The sequence below is a fragment of the Miscanthus floridulus genome, chromosome 6 (genome assembly GCF_019320115.1).
Source record: "Miscanthus floridulus cultivar M001 chromosome 6, ASM1932011v1, whole genome shotgun sequence".
Taxonomy (NCBI): domain Eukaryota; kingdom Viridiplantae; phylum Streptophyta; class Magnoliopsida; order Poales; family Poaceae; genus Miscanthus; species Miscanthus floridulus.
In genome coordinates, this window is record NC_089585.1 from 5,320,515 (window position 1) to 5,335,945 (window position 15,431).

Below are 15,431 nucleotides of genomic sequence, written 5' to 3' on the forward strand. Positions count from 1 at the left end.
CTAATAATATTACAAGACAATAATAGTTAGCTAAAGATTCAAAGTTGGATATTTGCTCATGCATGTTGTGTCATATTGTTAATCACCTCCCTTTCAGCATTAATAACGAATCACATAATTCTCAAATCATGATCGATTTTATGCATCATCATTAGTCAAACGTATACACGAATGGTGCGGCCGCATGTTATTACTTTTGAAATATATGCCATTAATTAACACGACTGTGTGTTACATAAGAACGATTTTTTATTAGTTTAAAAAATGTTATGGATTATGAAGCATTACTCACGGTAAATGTAAAACCTCGAGAGCTTTTAGCGCGACAAAAACTCTATGCATGCAGACATGCAGCACAAAGCATTCTAACACATAGGAGCTGTCACACGCTAATGATCAAATATGCTCACTTCCGGCCTTGCGTGTGTCAATACAGTTCAGTTGCAAAGATCCAAAATATGATCGAGGTGCAACAGCATGATGACGACCATGTTCTTGTGTGCTATGCTTTTCGGATCCTTAGCAATGCAAGCACAATGTAAGTGCTGTTGAATTTGTATATGTGCGAGATCAGAGTGAGTATTATACTAGTTATTATTGAGGAAATGATGATGAGCATGGAAATTCCGCAGGTCGTCCTCATCAGCTATTGGATGCCAGGAGGAGGTCTGTCGTCGATACCATTGCCAACTCTACATCGTCATTAGAAGATGAGAGAAAGAGCGACAAGCTTATGGTGTGCTTGAAGTACCAATGCAATGACTTCGAACCTAATGGTACTTGCTTCTGCTGTGAGATCTCCAAGGACAACAACGATTGCTACTTGACACATGATGAGTGTGTGGATAACTGCCACCGTTGCAAGGGGCCCAATTGTTGACCATATGCATTTAGGATTTAGCCATGGCTTTACATTACTCGATGGACGGTAAAGCATTTGGATGTAAACGCACACTATGCAGTATAAGAAGTTGCTGGATCTTAAAACTAATCATTTTGGAGTCAAATATCGTATCTTGAGATGTATCATGCATTTTTGCTACAAATAAATGTTTCCATTTTTTTTTGTTGAAATATAAATAATTGATCATGCTTTATATTTCACCTCTGCGTGTTCTCAGTCTTTGTTTTGTCTAGATTGATCAAAGAGTGCAACCAGCAAATATCATATATAAAACTTGTATATGTATGGACGTTGTGTTTATCTCTACAACTAAAATATTCATAACTATTCCGTCCACAGGTGCGACACCAAAGTCGTCCCATGTGATCAGATCAGGAAGGCAACGCGCACTCGCTACATGCAATCAGCTCAATCCCTATAACAACCGCAGCAAATCAGGAAGGCGAAAATCAATTCCCGTAACAATCACTCGCTTTCCCCGTGATAGCAGCCTCTGACTCTCCCGTCAACCATCCAGCAAAATGGAAAGAAAATCAATCACCAATTACTCCTCAATCACGGGAATCTCGTCTTCAATCACCGCGTGCGTTCCTTCCCCGCATACGACACACGCAGACACACAGTCATCTCGGCCAAAACCATTGCTAGAGCCCCTGTCCCGCTGTCCTTCCCCGCGGCCAGACACACACACGGCGCTCAGATCCAGTCGGTCACTCAGCGCTGGCGCTCTCCAATCCAAGGCGAAGGTGACGCACGGTGGACGGGGAGCGCAACCAGCGGCCGGGTGTGCGTGCCAGGACAGCGGGGGGTGCGGCCAACGGCCATATACGCACACAAAGCGGACGCAATGTGAGCGTTTGTTTCCTGTCTCTCTTCTCCTGTGGTTGCTGTTTGCATTTGCTAAAATCTGAAGTCATGTACTACTGGATTGATGATTATCGAACTATGATCTACTAATTGATAAAATATTTTTGAAGTGGATGCCTAGGATAGGTAGAACATCTATGTTTTTATATTCTTCTTGCTTCTGTAAATAGACAGCCTGTTCGGCTCGGCTCGTCTCGGCTTATTTCAGCTTATTCTCTCTCACAGAACACTATTGAACCAGCTGAAATCAGTCAGCCAACAGTGCCAGCCACACCTGCCGAACAGCCGGCAGCAGCCAGCCGAACAGGCCGAGATACACAAAACAAGTGTACATATGCAAGGCATCGATCTCCTAATCCTATGTACAATTGCAGTTTAATAAATTATAAATTTTGATCGGACTTATTCACCTCGTAATCCCAAGTCCAATTGCAGTTTAATAAAATAATTTTGATTGGACTTATTCCACTTTTTGTATAATAACAATAGATGAGAAGAGATTTATATTGATCGTGTTAAATGTTTTTTATTTGTTTTTTTCCGGTGCTTCATGAGGAGGGTTCCAAGTGTTCTTCATACTAAGGAGAAGCAACTTTTCATTAGTGACTATAAATGGGTTGTAGCTTAATCAATGGTCATCTAAGTTTTATGTCGTAACAAGTGTTCTTCGTACTCCCTCCGGTTTGCAAATGTTTGGCGTTTGAGAATCAAATGTTTGAAGTTTGAAAATCAGGTTCATAGAACCATCCAAATTCACTACTACTCATGTTATCTATGTGAGGCAACATTTATTTCTGATTTCCATTTTCAGGCCATTTTCACCTTAATCTACCATTTGAAATCACTTCTGCATTTGATGCATTCAGGTGGAGTCGTCCATGGACATGAACCAGTGGCGCAGCCAGAGCCAGAGCCGCGTGGGATCAACGGCGGAGGACCTAACTGTAAGATGCCAATATCTGTGCCCAGCTTTTTTTTGAAACAAATATCTGTGTTCAACCAATTATGTTTTCAGGCATGAACTTACTGTACTATAATAGAGAAGGTCCGACACCCTAATGTCATTCAGTTCGTCGGAGCTGTCACTCAGAACATACTATAATCTTCTAACCAAAAGTAATATAGCACCATGTCTTTTCCCAATGGAAAACAAAGTTACCGTAATCTTCTGACCAAAAGTAATTTTGAGTGTGCCACTGTTATTTACATGTGTATAAAAATTATCCTATGATGGGTTGACTTCCTTATTTTTCCAAGGAACTCAGAAAGACTTATCAGTCAGTATCCAGATATGGCTTTGATATTGCCAGGTACTTCTAGGTTCTGATCCCGACAAGAGCCGAAGAAACCAAATATACACCCTATATAAAGTATTTATATATGATGAGAAACTGTCATATATAGTATGTTTATGGCTGTGCATTTTTTATTGTCTCATATACTGTATTAGTTTGAATGTGAATCTGAAAAGATTGCAGTTCACAAAGGTGATATCTCCAATGCAATCTAAACAACTTAGGTGATATCTTTTGTTATGTTGCTACTGTGCTTTCGTAGCAGCATGATTTTTTCTCTTTTAGTCAGAATAACCTGAATGCACCCATGAGAAAATGTGTGACCGATTTCCATTGCTGTTGCCATTCTACTGCCTTTCCTTATTTCCTTATCAGTTATCACCTCCTAATGCTTCTGCCATCTTTGTTTCCCAGGCGAAGTCCATCTTCACCTTTGGATTCTACAGCTTGCTAGCAGTGCATCACCTTAGGATTGTGGAAGATACTCAAGGAGATGGTGAAATATTCCTCTTTGTAGTTATAGAGGGGTACTTGTTCATTAACATTATTTTTTTCAGAATTCTAATCTCTTTTCACTATTGCAGCCAAGGTCAGGATCTTGTATTATCTCTACTCCTAAAAAGCCTGACAATCGTCAAAACTAGCTCCCTTCACTCCCGCTCGTTTTGCCTCCCCCGCATTAGCAAATATTGTTCCTGACGTGTATGGGACACTGCCTTCATTCATGTAGAAGAGTTTATATTCGAGTTGCATGAGGGATTTAGGTTCAAGTTCTATGGACTTCCCTTATTCAGTCTAGCCATTTAGAATATAGATGCAGCTTTCGTAAATTTGAGTGCAATGTACACAATCAAGTGTTTATTCTTTCAACTATGATTAATGTTCCATAACCGTATCATAAATTTAATTATGGCTTAAATGTGGCATCCCTTATGCATTTATATATTAATTTAACCCTTGAAATTCTTTATTTTGTAGAAAATAGAAATTTTATATTTGAACTAAGAGGCATGTTATTTAAAAGTTTCCTTACGTTGTAGGAGGGTGAGACAATCTACGCAAGAGGAAAGGAGTTTTCATTGAAATTTGTATTGTTCATGGATCTACTCCATTGCAGAAACATGTGATCAGATCTTTACTACTCTCTTTGTTTTAACTTGTAAGTCGTTTTGACTTTTCTAAATGCATAGCTTTTGTTATTGAGTTATCTATCTTTGCAGCACACGAACAATCCTTCATGTTCTCCCACTGCAACATGATCTCAGCATGGGGAAAAAAACTTGAGTTATATATTCTAATTGTTCATCCTTTATAAAGTTGTGGACATCACAATTAAAGTATCTTTTTAACTGGACAAACCACCTAAACTTGAATCATGATGTCATTTTTTTCTCACTGCAATGCACGGGCACTTTACCTATCATCAAAATATATGTGGTTTGACTCTTGGAGAACTGGCGGCGTGCAGATATTGGTGTCACGGGTGGGACAGCGGCGGCATGGATAAGGCGATCTCCGTGAGCATAGCTAAGATTAGGTGGTTGTTCCCGTTGCAACGCACGGGCATGATCCTAGTAAGGCTAAAATAGGGTTGTAGAACAAGCAAAAGGTTGGTATGAGAAAGCCACGGGATGGAAGGTTGAAAATGATGGTCACTGGTGAGATTCTGGCATGATATGTGGTTAGAATGTCCTCTAAGGATTTTGTATCCAAGGCTGTTTAGGATAAATAGACAACAAAATTGGTCAGTTGTTGATATGAAGAAGGAAGAGTGGAACTTGGAGTATAGGAGAAACCTTGAAGATGAATATGTAGAGGAATTGGAGAAACTAATGGTGTCTTTGGGGGGTGTGGAGTGTGGGTAGTGAGGAGGATTAGGGTTATATGGAAGCTTAGAGCCTCTGGCAAGTCCTCCATAAGATCTCTCTCTCTCTCTCTCTCTCTCTAGGTTGATGACATTTGGATGGGTGGTTGCTCAAAGAATGAAAGATATTTGGGACACTAGATTACCTCTAAAAATAATATTTTGTGTGCATGATTTGGAAACAACATAGTGCAAACTGGTGAGCAAATGAAGAGGAGAAAGTGGAAAGGGAGCTTTCTTCCTCTTTATTCCCACAAAATAAAATACGAATATTCTTGACATGTAGGTTGATTTAGTTCTACCATGAGTTGAACTTAAAATCTGACCAGGTTTCACTACTACAGACTCAGCTGTCACCGCCCTCATTATCACCGTCGGTTATGTAATAGCTCGTGGTGAAACTGTGTCACCGACGACTAGAGAGGGACGGCGGTGCTTGGAGTGTAATCAAACCAGTGGTGAAAACATCTACCACCGATGGGTGACCGTTGGATCAGACGGTGATGCAGGGGTTTCTTCTTACCGCCATATTATACGTTGAGCCGCCTTTAATAGCCGTTATGGTCGTAGGCACGAAAGCAACGTTTGCTGGTACCGGCGGTCCACATTCTACGTGACTGTTGAGTAATGTCCCAACTACCAACATGCTTTTATCACCATTACTTCTGCTAGGAGAAGCCGAAGAGGCTCACCTAGTCCTCTACATACTCTTCATGTCCACTTCTTTGAAACCACCCTTCTTTCTTGTTCACCCATTCTGCATTCAACTTGAAGCATGTCGGCGGACAGCTACTTGAAGCTTTCGAGCAACAACTCGTCCACCGACGAGGGCGAGCTGGACCTCAAGCGACGACGACTCTAGTGACTATAGTTCTCCTGGTCGGAGTCCTCCCTAGACCTCCGAGGAGGAGGAGGATGATGCCTTAGGGCCCTCGAAGTGGTCAGAAGGCGATGACGAAGCCAATCCCGAAGAAGACGACGAAGATGACGGCGGCAGCACTGACAAAGACCCAAGGATCATTCATGCATGCACTGTAGCAAGACCACGCTTAGAGGAATTTAGAGGAATCTGGATGAATTCGAAGGAATTTGTGAGAGAAAATAAGCTGTGAACAGTAGAAATCAGACGTGCACAGTGCTTTTTTTTCACCAGCCGAACGGCCCCAAGGAAGTATTGTATCTGTATGTGGTCGTCGACTGATTGCAAGCGGCGTGCGGTTCCCTTCCAAAACCCAAACGCTGTTGCTTATCCCGAGGAGTGAGGACGATGCCTTGCCTGGGATTGGACGGGTTGATACGGTGGCTACTTGACCTTGATCATCAGCTAGAGTACGAACCCATTTCGTCTGAGCTGAGCTGAGCCTTCAGGTTCATTCATGCAGCAAAATTCACCGGAGGTCCTTCAAAATGGTAAGGGATATTATCTAGGTCCTCCAACTTTTAAAATATCAATTCTAGGTCAATGAACTTGGCTTCGAGTGTCGTTCAAGTCCAAACCCACTCTAGATGCTGACGTGGCGCGCTGGCGTGGCTCCTACATGTGGAGCCCACATATTAGTTGGTTATATTTCAGTTTATTTTTATTTTTTGCTAGCGTGGCACGCTAACTTTTTTAAAAAATAATTCATAACTTTTTTATATGAGCTCGAATTAAGATAAATTTCATAGCAAAATTGTAGCCTTCGATTGGATCTATAGCTTTGTAGTTGAAAAGTTTTTAAATTGAAACAATTTAGGGTCCCAAAATATTGTTGTTGTAAGTGCGCATATTTTAAAATTTGAAATTCAAAATTATCCAACAATCTCAATTGTTGACATGGTGTATGCGAAAGTTATAGTTCTCGATACGATCTAAAAATTTGTAGTTGAAAGTTTTTTATTTAGAGTTGTTTAGTGTCCCAAATATGTGTTCTAAGTTTATAGATTTTGAAATAAGAAACTTAGAACACATATTTGAGATACTAAACGAGTTCAAATAAAAACTTTCCAACTACAAAGTTGTATATTGTATTGATAACTATAACTTTCATATACACCATATTAATATCCGAGATTTTTTTGATAATTTTAAATTTTAAAATTTAAAATCTGAAAAGTACAATAGTATTTTAGAACCCTAAACAACTTCAATTCAAAAACTTTTCAACTATAAAGTTGTAGATCATGTCAAGTGCTACAGTTTTGATACAAACACGCCATTAGCTTGAACTTATTCAGAACTACTTTTCAGCTATGGAATAGTATTTTTCTCTCACAATATTTTAGCATAAGCATTAGCATAAGTCAAATTTCAGCATAAGCGAACTGGATGAAAGTTTGTCATCATCCGAGCTCATATGATAAAGTTATGAATTATTTTTTGAAAAAAATCAGTGTGCCACGTCAGCAGAATAATAAAAATAAATAGAAATATAACCAACTTACATGTTGGCCTTACAGGTAGGAGCCATGTTAGCGCGCCACGTCAGCATCCAGTGTGGGTATGTACCCGTTTGAACTAGGACAACACCCTAAATCAAGTTTGTGATCTAGAATTAGTATTTTAAAAGTAGAGTCTTGCATAGTTGAAGAACCACCGTTGAATTTTGCTCTTCATTCATGCATGCACTGGGCATCCCGCGGCGTGGCCTATGCTCATGTCGTCTGCAGGTACGACTGAACGAGCCTGCAGGACGCAGCAGGGACTGGCAAGGAACGAGCGGTCAGCTTCGGATGTCAACGTCATTGCACGCTGCGTGAAGCCCATGTCCTGAGCAAGCACGCACCAACTATCATGATTCTAACTTCCAGTTACGTCATTAGACTGTCTCAGGCGAAGAATCTATATATCCAATTTTAAGTAGTAAGCGATTTAAAATTAATCTTCAATAGAGTATTTATACGAGAGATCTATTTTAGGTTGAAAATCTATTTATAGATTGGATTCTCTTTTGGATTTTATTGTTGGAAAAGAAGTCAAATATGTATTGAATATTTTACCTGTAGCGCTACCCAAAGAACAAATATATCTTGTATTTTGACTGTTGTTGTTGTCGTCTTACATGTATCCCCAGTTCTCTCCCAACCCATCTCTGAACTCCCCTTCTCTGACCTGAGTTCCTGCTCTCTTTGCCTCAGTTTTGCTCTCAAATCCTATCGGCTGGTAGCCTGTACAGTGCGTGTGCAGCATGTCTATCTGAATATTTACAGGTTCGTAACATATACAATATTTCTGTAAATTCTTCATAACGAGAATTATTTTAACTCCTAATTTTTTTATTAATAATTAGAAAACGTTAAGTGCCACATCTATGCATTCAACTAACTTTTCATGGTGTATGCGATCAATCAAATGAGGCTGTGTTTAGTTCGTGAATTTTAGAAATTTGGCTACTGTAGTACTTTCGTTTTTATTTGACAATTAGTGTTCAATCATGGACTAATTAGGCTCAAAACGTTCGTCTCGCAATTTTCAACCAAACTGTGCAATTAGTTTTTTTTCGTCTATATTTAATGATCCATGCACGTATCGTAAGATTCGATGTGATGGCTATTGTAGCACTTTTTAGAAATTTGGTTGAGAACTAAACAAGCACTGAAATCAAATAAAAACTGCCGCCCCCGTTTCCTATTATTACTCAGGCTGAATACTAATCAGATTATAATCAAATTATATAATCATGTTTTGATCTAAATAGGATTAATTATATAATATATTATTATAATCAAATCTCTTGATTGTCATAATCCCATAGGTGAAACCAGGTCATATGGGATTATGGATAATGAAAGTTCAACTTGTCTCTAATTGATTATTCAACTTGTCAAACTATCGGCCTGTTCGTTGGTTGGACTGACTGGTGTTGGTTTATTGTGAGAGAAAAACATTGTTGGCGGGCTGGTTTAGGCTGGCTGAAACCAATAAGCGAACAGGCTGTATAAAGAATAAAATAAAATTTTCTCACTTTAACCAACCATAATGAATCACCATAATCTATTGAACCAAACACTCTAATTATTATAATCTATAATCCAAATTATAATAATTATATACATGATCCAGATTATAGTAATCGAGCCGTGATCAAACAGGCCCTCAATCACCTTCTTTCGTGTACCAAATCTCCTGTTTCAAAAAATATATCGCTTGATTTAACTTGGCACGGTATCAGAAACTTGCCATTACGTGTTGACTTATCTTGGACTATATAATATATTTATTCCCAAGAAAATTGTCCATCAAAATAAAATTTGCTTCAAGCCCTAGCTAACTAGTCTATTCTTCAAATCAACCATGAACAAGCAAAGAAGCGAGACAAATACCTTGTCCTAGGCCATGGGGAGAGAGATCAGAAGTGGTGGTTTTGTTTGGGGGAAAAAAGTTCAACGCGGCGGCACGTAGGAAGGAGAGCGGAATCCCCTGCATCAGAAAATGGATCGAGCCGCCGGCTGCGCTTGTTCTTGTTTCATAAAGAACTAGCCAATGCTCGTGCGTTGTTATGGGTGACAAAACTATGTTAATTCAATTTGTTGCTCCCATAAGAAGGGTTTTCGAAACAATGTTGGCATCAGTAATGAAGGTAAAGCAACACATGATCTATTAGTTTGCATCACTGGTATAAGTGGAAATGAAATATTAACCAAACTATATATACATATAAGATGGATCAATCTTGATCCCATCAATCCACAGCTGCAAAACTTGCATGCGAGTTCATTAGAGCATGTATATTTCAGCGGTCAATCAGGTCATTAAGCTTTAGGATATACTAAAGTTTGAAAAGTCAAATACAGATGGTTGAATATATAATAGTTACTACATGCCTCATGCAAAGAAGTAGCTAAATGCTGGCAAACAAAAACATGAGGATGGTGTGCCAGCGTTGTATGTCAGTACGGGAGTATTCATACAGTGAAGGCAGATTTTACTACAGCTGCAAATGCCGATTCTCAAAAAAACATTTCAATCTCAGGTCCCATTCCTGGAAATGAGAGCTTTCACGTTCCTATGCCGCAAATGCTGATTCTCCAAAAACCATTTCAACAAGCCCATCCCTTTAAGACTTTCTGCGTGTCAGAACCTTGACACACTCTAAGTTGCCGTGAATAATTTCACTTGTTCTGTGCCGTTATGGCTAGCAACACTTCCAAGCCTTACTGCAATATCCTTGTCAATGAATAACCTGACTGGAATGATCCCAGTTGACTGAGCAACCACACCCTGCTTTAGTTCAACCTAAGTGAGAACAATCTCCAAGGGGAGATTCCACCAGAATTGGGACAGTTGAGAAACCTCCAGTTTCTAGGCCTTGCAAATAACCAAATAACTGCTGTCATTCAAGAATACATAGGCAGTCTATCAAACCTTGCCCAAATAGACTTACTTGGAAACAGATTGACAAGATCAGTGTTGATGTCATTTAGCAACTTGCTAAATCTCCTTTGCATCTTTGTTGATGGGAACCATCTCTCTGGGAATCTAGATTTCCTATCTGCTTCATTGTCCAAATGCAGAAGCCTTACAACCATTGACATACCAAACAATGCGTTCACAGGGAGGCTACCAACTTCAATTGCAAACCAATTTCCTTCGGTGAACTCTGCATGATGATATATCTCAATCTGTCCAGAGATTTATTCCATGGATGAATACCAGGTTCATTCGGCAATATACTTAATATTGAGGAGTTGGATCTATCCTCCAATGCACTTTTCGTTGCCATCCCAAAATCCTTAACCAATCTCACTTACCTTGCCAATCTGAACCTTTCCTTTAACAGGCTGGATGGACGCATACAAGGAGGACTGTTCTCAAATATCATACTCAAATCACTGATGAGGAATTCTCAAAAAAAATCACTGATAGGGAACAATGCACTGTATGGCCTTCCCCGCCTAGGTATAGCACAATGGCAGAACACCAGTAATCAGTCAGACCAAAAAGTTCTGGCTAGCTACCTTAGCCACTATGGTTTTCTCTTCGGTTGCAAAGCAACACTTTTAGAACTGCACTTTTGATCTCATTGTTACAGGATATTTTCTAAGGGTGACATATTAGGATTCCTTTCATCGAAGAAAAGTACATGCAAGGCCAACACAAAATAAAATATCTTTGTTGTACCTAATAGATGGACAAAACCATACAAACTGATGGGAAGTGGACAAGGTTTCAAGAATGTATAAGCATGCATGAACCAGAACCATCACAGATGTCAGCTAAACTTTTCAAAAACATATCACTGTAACTCAAGCCAGTATACCAACAGAAGGGATCATGGGTATTCATCATATGTATAGAACCATTCCATTTAAAAAGACATTGGATGAAACTCGAGGATCAGTCAAAGCTCTATGCTCAGTTGCAGTTTACTACAGTCATCAGCACCGCTCACTTTGGGCTACAAATTACATGATTTCTAGAACTCTTGCATTCAAAAGTGCAAATCGGGTTAGTGGAAGTACAACATACATGTTTTCTGGAATCATGACAACTTTATGGGATAAGCTGAAATTCATTAAACAAATTGTAAAGTATGAAAGAATGGTGTAGTCCAACCTGTGCATATACATGGTTTGACAGATGATACACATAAAGGACAAATTCATGTATCCGCTCACAACACTATCAGTTATGTTATCACTCACACCACTATGAGCCTGTTACCCATAGGCTCTTCAAAGCACATAAGTTTTATGGTTCATACGACCATGTTTTCACACATGTTTCAGTATTAAGCATCCAAAAATGATCTCTATGGAATCGAGCAGGCTAAAATAAGAGTGATAATGCTAATGTGACATGATGAAGCAAACTTCTCTCTCCATTCATCATGTAAACACCAATATGAGAATTGCGTAGCTAATGTGACATGATGAAGCAATTCATTGGATGGAGCCCTTCATAAATGGCATCATATTTCATACAGTGCACTAAATAAAAGAAAATTATATTTTAATTGGTCAATGCTGATATGTGCACTAAGGTAAAATTACATTTATCGTCCTGGGTATAAACCTCCATCAATTATTCATAATATTTTGTTTTAGCTTTCATTATACATGGGAGCAATGTTGTCTGATACACTGCTAAATTAAAAGGTATAGTAGGCTGCATAAAAGTGAGAAGATGTAGCAAATAGCTTTACTTGAATAGAAACAAAGATACGAAGGACCATTCATTCTCATTTGCAACAGCTCTGCACCTTTATATGTACTTATATATCTACAGTTTCATAACAGAGCAAGATAAAATCATTACTCTTTATATTACCCAGTACCTCAGATAACAGAAGGAGCATCAGTAAATCTATCTAAACTTAACACATTTTGGCTCCTAAGCAATATCCATCCCTGTGTGATATCTGTCCCTGTGCGATATCCTGAAAAGAGCATTGCACATGAGTTGAGATTAAACTGTAAAACCCTATTTTCTATCAATGAAGATGAGATTGGACCAACTAAGAATGCAAAGCTAGGCATATGAGCTCACACAAATAAAAAAATCATTAGCATCTATCTCCAAGCACTTCTGGCTGAAAGAACCTCTTTAACGCAGATGCTAATTCTCTTTCAAATGACCGAGTGATGCTAGTCTTTGAAATGCCTAAGTGAAGGTGTGCAACCACACTGAAAGGTAGTAACCATGGAAACCAAGAACATATATTGAAAGAAACTACAATGAATTTATCGAGTAGAACTGGCATTTCATCGAACACCTAAAGTGCAAGCAGTAGCAGCACATAGCAACAAGCACAGGAAAATCACATCCAGCGTGGCAATCACCCGAGTGTCTGGGCCGACCAGTAGCAAGCACAACTGGTAGCGGCCTGCTGGAATGGCTGGATGCCTCGGCGAGGGCGAGGTCGATGGAGGGACCCAGGACGAGAGAGAGAGGCCTGGTCCTACCTGTCGACGCGGGGAGGATGCGGGGAGTCGAGGGGCGCAGACCGCGCGGTAGGAACGACGACAAGCATCAGCAGCCAGCACCGCCCGCCGCCGTCAGTGGTGAGCTGAACCTTCGCTTCTCACCCTAGCGTGGTCGCTGTCAACAGGGAGGGAGCTCTGCCCACATCTTCAGTGAGGACTGATTAAGCGAGGTGGCACTCGTCGTGCCGGTGCCGCACCAAAAAACAAAGGTTGGCCGCCGTTTCGGTTGCGAACCTCGGACGACGGCCGCTCGTCTCCCCGTCAATGGCATCTTCCGGCCGGCATCGTCTCCTGTACGTGAGGGTGAGGCGACCACGATCAACGAACCTCAGCTGCGATCAACTAGGGCTCCACTACGATTGGATTGTGGCACCCAATTTTTTACTATTTAGCCCTTTTCTGAAGAAGACTTACATTTGGCTCCCTGGCGGAAGTAAACTCATCTTTGGACCTGGGGTCGGCGCCCCGACTTATGGCGCCGAGGTAACAGGCACCCAGATCTTGACGCCGAGGTCCTGACCGAGATCACATTGATGTGGCCGGTACCTCGGGGTCAGCGCTAAAATCTGCGGCAGGGCGATGGGACGTGACGAGCATGATAAGAGGTGGAGTGGCGTGGGTGGGAGCACCTCCTGTCGTAGTGTCGTTTCCTACCCGCTTTGCGGGACCCACCGGGAGGGTTGCGTCGCGGTTGACAAGGCGGGCCTCCGGAGTGGCGTGGGTTTCTATACACTCCACCACACGCAGACGCAAGCAGAGAGCATTGCAGGGTGGACGGACGGGGGCCCGACGAAAAGAAAGACACGCTGAATTACCACCGGTGAATAACTCGGAGAACGTCTTTACGCTTTCGTAGGAACAGTAATAGTGCCTGCCGACAGGTTAAAGCGTGCGTGATCTGAATCAAGAGCAGCTTTGAAGTTCGGGGGAGGGCAAGGAAAAAAAAAGGAGAGCAATGCTAAGCACGGTGATGATTTCTCTTTTGCAGCACAGCACATCTCACATTTGCATCGTTTAGTGCCGCGCGCCATGGAAAGACGAGAAAGAGGTCTAGCGAGGGGCCCTAAAAGTCCAATCATTGTGCATCCCCAACGCAGAAGCACGAGATCGGAGAGAGCAACGGACTATCATGTTGTATTTGGGTGTGTATTATTGGGTACTCCTACGAGAGTACGGTGGCTGATTGGCACCCTTAATTTGATGCGGATTTAGGGGGTGTTTGGATATAGCTACTAAAATTTACGAGGTGTGTTAGGAGGATGTTGTATGGAGTTCGGATACTAATAAAAAACAAATTACATAATCCGTCAGTACTACACGAGACGAATTTTTTAAGCCTAATTAATCCATCATTAGCACATGTTTACTGTAGTAAAACATTGTCAAATCATGGACTAATTAGGCTCAAAAGATTCGTCTCATAAATTAGTCGCAAACTATGTAATTAGTTTCGTAATTAGTCTATATTTAATACTCTAAGCATGTGTCCAAATATCCGATGGGACAATGACTAAAATTTAGGAGGGACAACCAAACACCCCTTATCGACTCACCGCTCATGTGCGAGGCAGTAGTGATTAGACTGACTCCAACAACGAGAAGGCAAAACGGCGACCCATTCCAGGATTTAGGTTGTGCACAGCAAATAGGTCACCGACCCAAAAACTTCGTTTTCCAACAGCCAGAAGGCAAAGGAGGAGCCCCCCCGAGGTCCACCCGTCTCCCTCTCCCGCCGAGGTCCGCTCGTCTCCCTCCCCGCCTCTCTGCATGCGTCGCCCCCCTCCCCGCCGACGAGCTTGCCTGAGAAGAGGGAGCCGCCGCGATCGAGCTCGCCGGGGAAGAGGGTGTGGGCCAGATCCGGCCCGAGCGCGCGGGCAAGCTCGGGCGACTGCACGGGGGAGCTTCGGCCCGCCGCTGCGCGGGTGACCTCCGGCCGACCGCCGCGCGGGCGAGCACGTGGGGGAGCACCGGCACTGTTGCCGCGCGGCCAACCTCCGGCCCACTGCCTTGAGGGCCAACTCCGCCACGGGAAGGCACAGGAGGGGCTCGCTGGGGAAGAAGACCCGGGCGGTCCTGCCTCCCTGCACCGGCCGCTCCACCTCGACGGCGAGGAGGAGACCGTGAGGCGCCTCATCGTAGTCGTCCGCGGAAGCACGTCGCCGTCGTCATCGGCTTCACCCCGACGCTTGGGCCCACCACTACCGGCGCAAGAGGATTGCGTCGTGGGGAAGAGACGACGCATCTTTGCGTTCCAGCTTAGCTCGTACCCAAAATAGGTGTTCGGTTTGCATACGTGAGACTGTTTTTTTACCCAAAACACTATGGGCTGCTCAAAATGTGTTTGATTCCGCTTTGACTGGTCCATTGGAGACAGTCTTACGTACGCCAATTAATAAGCTTTGAAAAGCTTTTCACAGCAGAGGTAGTTAGGCCTTGTTTAGATTCTAAGTTTTTTCACTCTCTCTCAATCACATCAAATCTTTGGACACATACATGGAGTATTAAATGTAGATAAAAAAATAACTAATTACATAGTTTAATTGTAAATTACGAGACGAATCTTTTAAGCCTAGTTAAACTATGATTAAACAATAAT

At 41.8% G+C, this 15,431-nt stretch overlaps 1 pseudogene; it reads right to left on the reverse strand.

The window, feature by feature from the left end:
* Window positions 1–9,907: 9,907 nt before the first annotated feature.
* On the reverse strand, window positions 9,908–14,969 carry LOC136460142 (uncharacterized; annotated as a pseudogene).
* Between the last annotated feature and the right edge of the window lie 462 nt (window positions 14,970–15,431).